The following is a 10,467-nucleotide window of genomic DNA, read 5'->3' on the forward strand; positions in this document are numbered from 1 at the left end:
ATGGTAAGAAAATAGAACAAAACAGTTGAGTAACCAATCCGTGAGAATGCCACGAAAAAGAAAGTCCGTGGTAGGGCCACGGAAAAATGCAGAGATCCGTGAGAATGCCACGGAAAAATTACCAAAAATTTTCGTGACTATCCCAAAGACATTCATGAGATCAAGTTGGGTGGTTTAATTACACAAGTGTTTTAGATTTTGTGTCCCAACTGGCCACAGGCATGACCTCAGCTGAGACTATTCGCTAAATGACAACAGTTAATAACAGGCAACAGTGGCCCTCTTGTACCCAATTCATTAAATAAAATCGTTTTTGTAATACTATTTGTCTCATGGTTTAGGAGAACTGTAGTGAGAATTCATGCTATTAATAAATCTAGTTTTATGGCAATATATCAAGAATCAACAGTGACCCACTCATATGAATATTACACCCCTGCTGTGTGAGAGCAGTTAAGAACACTTGATTTTCAGGAAGGTGTCTGTAGCTACTTTCTCAAACCTCCTGCTATGTAACTGTCAAAGCTGATCATTGCGTGCTGAGTTGGGCTCACACAAGAGGTCATGAGAACCCCTATCTCCGATGGGGGCCAATTAGCTTCTGTCACATTAAAGTTTTCATGTCAGCGACACATTACTGCAGTGTTTCTGACTGCTCTGCTTAACACATTATTTCTGTACTCAAACGTAGTCTGTATGTGCATTATACACAGACGAGCCTGACCGTGTCAATGAAAATATGTGATGAATCTGCACAACTTGCTAGGGTCACTTATATTATATTAGACCACCTGTTGAAAGAGAACTTATGATGTGTTATGAAATATGCCTCATAGTGTTATAAATCATGATGTATGCGTTTGCCTCTTTTCAGTTTTTCATTTTGCCACACAAAATAAACAATACTGTACAGAAGCTCTAATAGCATGGCAGCTGTGCACATACATCTCTCTCCAGATCATTTCCCTTGCTTTGTCAGTCACTTTGTGAAAGTCTGCAGCACTTATTTTTATGATTATATTATTCTTATCACAAGCTTTCAAACATTTAGCTCACACTTAATATTGCTTGTACATGAAATGCATATCTGTTGACCTACAGGTTGTCCGTTTAAGCTTCCTCGTGCATCTTCTTCTTTGTGTCTGAAGTGTGTTTGTATGTGTCTGTGCAGTGGATAAGCACTCAGGAGGAGTGGAAATCTGGGAAAGAGAGATAAGCTTTCAATAGAAATGATCGCTTTGAGCATTTCATCCAAAGAACATTATCTTCAGACCATTTAGCCAAATTATAGGTCTTTCAATTATAATCAACATCTCCAACATCCTTCCACTGCTTGGCATTGTAACATATACATCAAGGTGGCAAAATCCTATAAATCTGCTGCAGGCAAAGCTTCATCAGTTTTGGAGTTATCAAAGGACACGGAAATGAAAATAAGTCCATATTTTACTCACCCTTAAGCCTTCCTAGTAAATTACTTTCTTCTTTTTTAGCCAAACACAGTCAGAGTTATATTAAATAATATCCTGGCTCTTATCAGCTTTATAATGGCATTAGATAGTGGCCCATTTTTAAAGCACAGAAAAGCTAATCTATTCATCAAAAACAAATCTATACGGTTATTAAATGTCTTCTGAGGTGTAGAGAGGTTTTTTTGTTAGGAAACATTTATATTTCAAACTTTATAAATTACGGTATGTTCTTGAGAGAGTATGGGTGGCACGGTTCACAAAGCACGGTTCGGCTCATATCATGGTTTCAGGCTCACAGTTTTCGGTTCTATTGTTGTTTTTTCTTTTAATCGTTAACACTTCAGAAATTTACTTCAGCATATTCACGAGTTCACACTTACAAATAAGTTGGATAGATTAAATTAGTAAACGTATTTGGCGTGCTGTACGGGGAGAGGGCTCTAAGCTCGGAAATGGGCCTGAACGCAGAGTATCCCCCCCGGTTTAGGGAATAACCTGGTGAGTGAGAGGAGACAGGTTGGTGGAGGGATTCTAAAGACTGCAGAGGATTTTAGGAGAGTTAAACTGTGACTTTTATATGGCTTGCCTTTGTGCTGATTGGTTAGATATGATGATTACTCATTGTGGACAGTATTTGTTGATTACTGATTATTAGGGCTGTTGAAACGAATTTCAGTAATCGAATATAATTCGAATATTAAAAAAATAATACTAATCGAATGTTAAAACTACTATTCGAATGGGATTAAAAAAATAGATTTAACATTTTTTTTATGTGTTCTCTATCTAACGCATTTATGCTGTTAAATACCGCTAGCTACCTCGACCCGCATTTCCATCGGCTAACTCATTTGAAACAAGACCAGCAGCAGGAGGTACGTGAGAAAGAGAAAGCGGAGCTGATAGCGATTGCGGAGGAAGGTTATGAGGAAGACAAGAACGGAGCAGCCAAGGTGAAGAGGACAGTGTCAGGAGAAAACCGCTCTCAGTGCTATGGACGACCGTTTTGGGAATGTCTTTAATGCTAATTTGTTTGGATACGTTTGTCTTTTCGACCAGTGACAAAATACCTGTTCAAGATCACACTTCCTCTAAGGTGTGTTTAAATGAAAAAAGAATAGTGAAATTGAAGGCCAGGGGATGTGTGTGCTGTGTGTAAGTATTGTATAACTAATATGCGATCTACGCAGCCCTCATACGTGAACAAAGAGAACTGCGTTGATAATGAAATGTTTCATTAAAGTTGACAACTTTGTTAATTTTGTGTCTAAGCTTAATCATTAATTAGCAAGAAAGCTTTCACCTGTTATTAAATAATTACATGTTTATTAGTAATACTGCAATGTCTTCTAGTGGACATAATTTAAAACAAGTCAACTATACAAGCTCATAGTGGCATTGGCAATGCCTAAGCCCGTTTTTATAACGTGTGTTAATATTAATAAGTCAAATTTGAGCATTAAATAATCGATTATAAATCGAATATTAAAATAAAATAATGAATGAAATTCGAATGGGATAATAGAGGAAGATTGACAGCCCTACTGATTATAGACAGCTGGAAGTACTTAAGTGGTTTATTTGACGTGCTTCTCCCGAACTACGTTAATAAAACATCATTAATATCTTAATTATCCACAATTTAGGATACATATTAACAAAACTGTGATATCATTTAATAATGCACAAACTGAATTTGACTTGACTTAAAGCACATAATTGGGACCATCTCTGAGGAAAGCTAGGTGAGATTTTAATGCAGCAAGAAAGAAGACATTGATGACATGCTTTTCATTTATTCGGCAAAAAAAGGAGAATGTGTATTGCTATCTCAACAGGAACTTATGTGCCTTTTAGCACACAAAGATTGAACTTGAAGCACACAAAGACTAAACTGAAAAATAAACTTGCGTTTAACAAACTGCCAACTTCAGTGTAGCTTTAAGCCTTGTTTAAACTCGATGCATCCACACAAGCGCGAGGGTGCGCGTGGCAAAAATGACGTCAACAGGGCGGAGGTGTGCGTCAAATTTTGTAACTTTGTGCGGGGCTCCGCAACCCAAGAAGCACAAGATTCAGGCGAATCTAGCCGAGCATGACGTCTCATCACGCCGGCACACAGTCTGTGCCACAAACGGAGGCTTGCGCTGTGGAGCCAGACAAAAGTATACAAGGCTTCAGGTTAGGGGCTGTCACAGTGATTAAATAATCACTGTGATTGTTTGACCTCATCGCAATAATTTCAGATCACCGCAATGATTGCACATCTTTTAAAAAAACACTAGGGGAGCTGCAGCACATGTATAAATGAGACCGTATAAGATGGGGCTCCTTAACTGACAGTGTAACGCGAATTTTCGGTTTTTGAAAGATATGTGTATTAAATAATTACTTTTAAATATGTGTTATGTGAATGAACATTATTTCATGAACAAAAAAATGTATGATAATTAAATGTCAAAACGATAAAACAATTAACCGTCATAGTCGTCAAAGCCCTAAACAGGCAATTTATCGTCATAACCGTCACAATTTATTAGACAATTAACCGTTAGCCAAATTTCATAACCATGACAGCACTAGGCTACTTCAAGTAACATACGGACACGAGGCTACATTGCACGTCATGTGTCGAACCGTTTGACACACAAACGATCCGAACCGAGAAAGGCAAACCGAACGGTTCGGATGTTTTTTCATGTACCGTGCCACCACTAGTTGAGAGCACCACTGGCTTGCTTAGTATTTCTTACCTACTATGGAAGTCAATTGTGCTCCAAAACCGCTTATAAACATTCCTTAAAATATCTTCCTTCATGTTCAGAAGAACAAAGAAATGTATACAGGTTTGAAACAACTTGAGGGTGAGTAAATGATGACAGAATTTGCTTTTTGGGTGAACTATCCCTTTAAGGCCTAGTCCACACATATGCAGGTATATTATAAACCAAAAGTTTTTCCTTCTTTGTTTTAAAATAAAATCTTGTCCACACACACGAAAACGGAACAACATATTATGAAGCGCTAACAAGTACATGCCAAACCAACAGCTGGCGATGTAACCCGAACCGTAAAGCCATGCTGGCCAATCAGAAGCCTAAAAAGGGTTATTACTGGCTAACAACATGGCAAACTGAGGAAGGGTGCAAAGATCCGCCTTATGTACCTCACTTGTTAAAAGCCAAATAAAAAAGAAGAAAAGACTCACCACATGTAAACAAAGACTCACATTTCACTTGGTACGAGTTTTCAAAAAGGTTCGGTTTCAGATACTGCTTTGTGGATGAACCCAATAGAAAAAGCTGCGGTTTTGCAAATACTCTCACATAAATCGAATTGAATGAAAAAGACTAGCCAAGATATTTTTCAACGTTTTTATGTGCCATTAAAGAAAGAAAGCTTTGAAACAACACGAGGGAGTGAAATTATTTACAGTTTTTAATTTTGAGTGAACTGTCCCTTTAAGTAACTATATCAAATATAGCTTATGGAACCTAGTTTCAAACTGCATAAAAAAGCCACTAAACTGCTACAGTTTTTCATCAGTGAATGGAAAATATAGCAATAATCACAAAAGAGACAAAAGCAGCGCTCCAAAGAGCCCTTCAGCAACCTGTCACCAACAGACTCACAGCCTACATAAAGGAATATGATCATAAAACCTCACAATGAGATTTGATGGAGGTTGGACACCACTATAAATAATTCATCTCCTTATTTCTCCCCTGCAGCTCTCCTGACTCCTCTCAGCACCAAACACACAGTGGATGCTTTAAAACTGCCACTACACCACACCTGTCGTAAACAACACCTTACTGCCATTCTCTGTCCTCTTGCATTGGCAGACACATGAGTCACTGACATGAAAGCGACATTTTACACAATCATGAATTATAACTTTATGCCTGCACCAGTGATTAAAAATACCTTTAAAATGCAATCACAACTTTAACTATGCATATGAACATTAAAAAGTGACAGTATTAGCATATCAACAAATAAGTTTCGTGTAGTATTTTTTTCTTCATATGTGACCACTGATAGATGGGAGAAACACAGTTTTGCAATTGTGTTTACTGGGCATTTAAAACTACACGTCACAAACAGTGATGGGCAGTAATGCGTTAGAAATAACGTGTTACTGCAATCCGATTACTGTTTTCGAGTAACGAGTAAAGTAAGGGATTACAATTGCAAAAACAGTAATTAGATTACTGTTACTTTCTCGTAAGCAGGCTGCGTTACTGTGTTAACTTATTTAACCTTGATTTTTTTCGTGAGACTGTCTCGTGTCGTGACGTGCAGTCGAGTGACAATGACGTATGAGCACCGCACCGTCAGTCAGTGTAGTGTTGAACACGAGGAGACAACATGGAACGCGGAAGAGAACAAGACTATGCAGCGTTTAATGCTTGGAAGTACCGACATTACTTTGAGTTTAACTAACTTGAGTTAAAAGTGACAAAAACATCAGCGTCCGCTGTACACTCTGCGTGGGAATAAACTTTTATCTACAGCGAAAACTTCCACATCAAATCTGAGCAAACACCTAGCAAGCCGGCACAGGAATGTGAAACTTACTAAAAAAAAACCTGAACCCCAAGCTGACATCATGAGATGTTATGACAAAAAAGTCCTCAGATTGTATATTATATTCTATTACAAGACCTTCATGCAAAATCTGATGTAAACAACAGACTATATTTCATGCATTATACGCATTTGTGGACAAAATGGTCATTGGATGTATTCTATAAGATGGTATTCATGGGTTATTCACACATCTGAAACAGGCTGGATTCGACTCACGATCGTTATATTAACACCAAGGTAAGAAGTCCCGTTTATATTTTGCATGCTGTCATCTGGACTTCTGTCACAAAATACTACATTTATGATGCTAGAGCATCTGTATCTCAAAACAGAGACCATACACTGATGCTAAACCCGTAGACCTTTTAAACAATGTATAGTAATGTTAATATTATTCATGTTTGTAGGCAGTAGGCTATATAGATATTGTTAGCAGCATTAAAAAAAAAAACGACGTCATCACACACACAAATTAACTCTTTCCCCGCCATTGACGAGATATCTCGTCAATTAAGAGAAAAACGCTTCCCCGCCAATGACGAGATTTTCCGTCTTTCCGCAATACTGCTATTATCCACCAAGTGGCGCCCTTCCGCAACTTTTTAAACCCAGAAGTATTGCCCTATGGCAAGCTGCTGCATGTCCGTGTCTGTTTTAAAGATCGCTCTGAATGGGATCTCTATGAAAAGTCCGTCACAAACATGGAATTATCTCTGCTTTTTGCTCAAAATGTGGTGTTTTTGCAGAAAAAGCTGATTACAAAAGAACTACTCAAAATAGGATGAAACGTTTTTTTTTTGTTTGAAAGCAGAGGCTCTGTTCTTTCATTTGGTATATTGTATGTTTATATATCTGAAGAAGAACATTTTCTGGAAGGCATTAAACTTTGGTGAAAATCATGAAAAACGCTGGCGCTGGCTGGCAACTTTTTAAAAAAATGCTGGCGGTGAAAGAGTTAATGGGTGTCGAGAGGTTAAAAAAGAGTGTTTCATTTGATTCAATTTTAGATGATGGAATATGCAGAAAGAATAGAATTAGGCTGAAAGGTCTGTGGCTTTATTTAGGTCATGCATCATGTTTTTGAAAAGTAACTTAGTAAAGTAACTAGTAAAGTAACTAATTAATTTTGAATATAAGTAATTAGTAAAGTAACTGGATTACTTTCTTGGAGAAGTAGTCAGTAACTAATTACTATTTCCAAGTAATTTGACCAACACTGGTGGTCACAAATATGTGAGATATAAAGCAGCGGTCAGTCTCAGTACCATTTTCGTCCTGCTATGCCAACCTTTGAAAAAAAAGCTTTGCTAAATAATTCTCATATGCTTCATACAAATGCGTTAAAATCATCCAGAATAATCACATTCATGAACAAACACATACATAAACGGTACATACACAGTAATTTTCTTTTGCAAAAGTTACATTTTGAGAAAAGGAACAATGTGGTTGTTGTAAGACTGTAAATGTCAAGTAGGTTTTATCATGTGGAAAAACCTAACGCTGTCTTCCAGTGCAATGTGCATGCATTTCATGCATCCCTTCTCTCTTTCACTCCTCACATCTCTTTGTTTTCTCTATCTCTGAGGCAGCACATGAATAATGGTCAATGGTTAGACATAATTCTCATGCTTGCCTGGGGCCAAACCTAAGAAATAGTAATGCACATTTGCAGCATCAGTCTTTGGAAAGCTATTGCCAATGCCTCTTGAAGTAAAAACTATTCCTCTGCTAAGGATTGCATGCAAAACTGAATTATAAAACTTAAGCCTCATATTCTGCTGGAGTCTGAGAGAAACAGACATTTTAAGATTTGTTTGAACTGAGGTCAAAGTAACCATGTTAAGCCACTGTTCAGAGAAAGTGCACGTCTACTTTATAATGCTAAAAAAAAGGTTATCGTGACTTCATGCAGCTCAGCTGGTAGAGCATTGCTTTAGCAGCGCAAAGGTCAAGAGTTCATTCCCCAGAGAACACATATACTGATAAACGTATACCTTGAATGCACCGTATTTCGCTTTGGATAAGAGCGTCTGCCAAATGCATCAATGGAAGTATAATAACATCTATGCACTGGGTTTGATTAAATCAGATTGACAATTTCAAAAGGCAAAATAAAATAAAATTACTCTTTTTTTTAAATGCATGTCACTGAAACCAATAATATACCACATCAGGATTTTGATCTCGAAACTCTTTGGTCTCTGTTACTGATAAATACACTACTAGTACATCTTCTCTATTTATTTATCTCATAATATTTAAAAACACAACATTTAAACATAGAAGACATGACTGACACACAACTGTAAAGAATCCAATAAACACATGAAAAAGTAGTATTTATATAGTAATTTAGCATTTTTACTATAGTAAACTGAAGTATATTGTGATATACTATTACACTATCTCAAAAAAAGTCCAAAAGCTGTCACTGCCCTGCATACCAGCAAGACCAGCATATGTTGTGTTTCGGTGCTGGTATGCTGGTGACCACCAGCTAAACCAGCATAGACCAGCATAATTCCCATTCTGGTCCATGCTGGTTTGATGCTGTTTTTTTCAGTAGGGTGGGATGGTACCCTTTTAAAAGCTCCTAATATGTATCATTTAAGTACAGGTATGTACCTCTGAGGTACTAATATGCACTCTTTGGTACAAATGTGCACTTTTAAAAGGGCACCGCCAGTGACAGCTTGTTGCCGTATGTTAATAAGGTTCAAAAACATTATTGTACCTAGAAATTGTACTATGATTTACTATAGTAAATAGCAAAATATACTATTTTTCATGTGGAAATGAACAAAACCATGGAATAGTAATGCTGATATTGAGATTGATCTGCCATACAAGGCTATGCTACACAAATTGAAGCTCAATGCAATTGTAGTATCACATCATGCTGTCTCCTACACCCACTCATTGAAACACTGCATCAGAGAAGATCTCACTACAAGAAATGATCAACGTAACGCGTGTTGATCTTTCTGTTGACTGTTGCTTTTCGGCCTCGTGCAGTCTATCTATTTATCAGCTGACAGATTTATCAATTAGCTACTGCACCTGCGCATTGTTCTCTCGCGTCGCGCGCTTCTCTATCTACCTCATAACTAAAATCACACAATGCATCTCTGGACACTAACTAACATGTAACTAGTCTATTGCTTACAAACATGGTGCTGAAACTAGCAGATCACGCCTTACCCTGCGTGCCCAACCCTCTCAATCGCCGTGTTTGCACCATCGGCACCAGCAACATGCGGCATTCAATGGCATAAACGCGCCGCGTCTGATCAAATGGATGCGGAAAAGAGAGCATGCGAACATTTACAAACCTCCGCGATGCGAGCGTGCGTGCGATGCGGCGGCTCTGTGGTCCTGACTCTGCTTTGAAATCTGCGTCTGTGATGTGTGTGGCTCCGTATCCAAGCGCCTCCTCCCTCTCCTCTCTGTTGCCACCCTCCTCCCATGATCACACCCCAACACTTACAGTACCATCAACATCAGCTCCTGTTTCCAAGCATTAGTGTGGGTGGTACACTATTTTGACCACCCAAGATATCAAAATTAAAGTAAAAGTATATAGGGTTCAACTGCTCAAATAAATAAATCAATAAAAGGAGGGGGGGATTATAAGTCATGAATGTTAGAACGTCTTTTGTGTTTTGTCCTTTTGTGTTTTTCATATATATTTTCCCTGGATCTACACCCTATCACACCCCATACAGTATTGTAATTCTTATACCTTGCATATGCCCTTACAAAAATTAACCATGGTTTTACTACAGTTAAATGATTAGACAATTTTCTTTAAAAAAAATCGAGATAATTTACTCACCACCATAATTGCGTAATGATGGAAAGGTCATGTGTTACATATATGAAACGCACATTTGAGGAACATTTTAAACAATAAACTGACACAAAGACATTAATTAGTATCATTCAACATACAACAACTTCTGAATGGTCCTCTTTCTCCACACTTGTAAAAAATTTGTGTGTATTTTCGCATACGTCAACCGTGACCTCTTGACGTGATGACGTATTGTGTGAGATCGCGCTGGCGCATCACAGGACCGGAGATACACGAGAAGTTGTGGTTTAAAAGTGCTTATTTTTTGTCAAAAATGACAATCGTTTCGCTAGATAAGACCTTTATGTTATGCCTCGTTTGGGATCGTTTAAAGTCCTTTGAAACTCAGTTGAAACTGAAACTTTGAACTGCATAAAACTGTTACATGTTGGGGTACATTAAAGTCCATTAAAATGAGAAAAATCCTGGAATGTTTTCCTCAATAACATAAATTCTTTTCGACTGAACAAAGACATCAACATTTTGGATGACATGGTGGTGAGTAAATTATCTGAATTTTTTTTAAAGAAAATTGACTAATTTTGT

At 37.7% G+C, this 10,467-nt stretch overlaps 1 protein-coding gene across 2 annotated transcripts in view; it reads right to left on the reverse strand.

Annotated features, from left to right (window-relative positions):
* cplx2b (complexin 2b) overlaps positions 1–9,552 on the reverse strand; it is a 36,573-nt gene extending 27,021 nt beyond the window's left edge. The window contains exon 1 of one of the 2 annotated variants that reach the window (XM_073854141.1): positions 9,401–9,552. The gene's annotated coding sequence lies outside the window, so the exon portion shown is untranslated. Of the gene's footprint in view, positions 1–9,269; positions 9,375–9,400 lie in introns of those variants that run through there. The other variant, XM_073854143.1, reaches the window with a different exon arrangement.
* Positions 9,553–10,467: the final 915 nt, after the last annotated feature.

This window comes from Misgurnus anguillicaudatus, chromosome 16, assembly GCF_027580225.2.
Source record: "Misgurnus anguillicaudatus chromosome 16, ASM2758022v2, whole genome shotgun sequence".
NCBI classification, from domain to species: domain Eukaryota; kingdom Metazoa; phylum Chordata; class Actinopteri; order Cypriniformes; family Cobitidae; genus Misgurnus; species Misgurnus anguillicaudatus.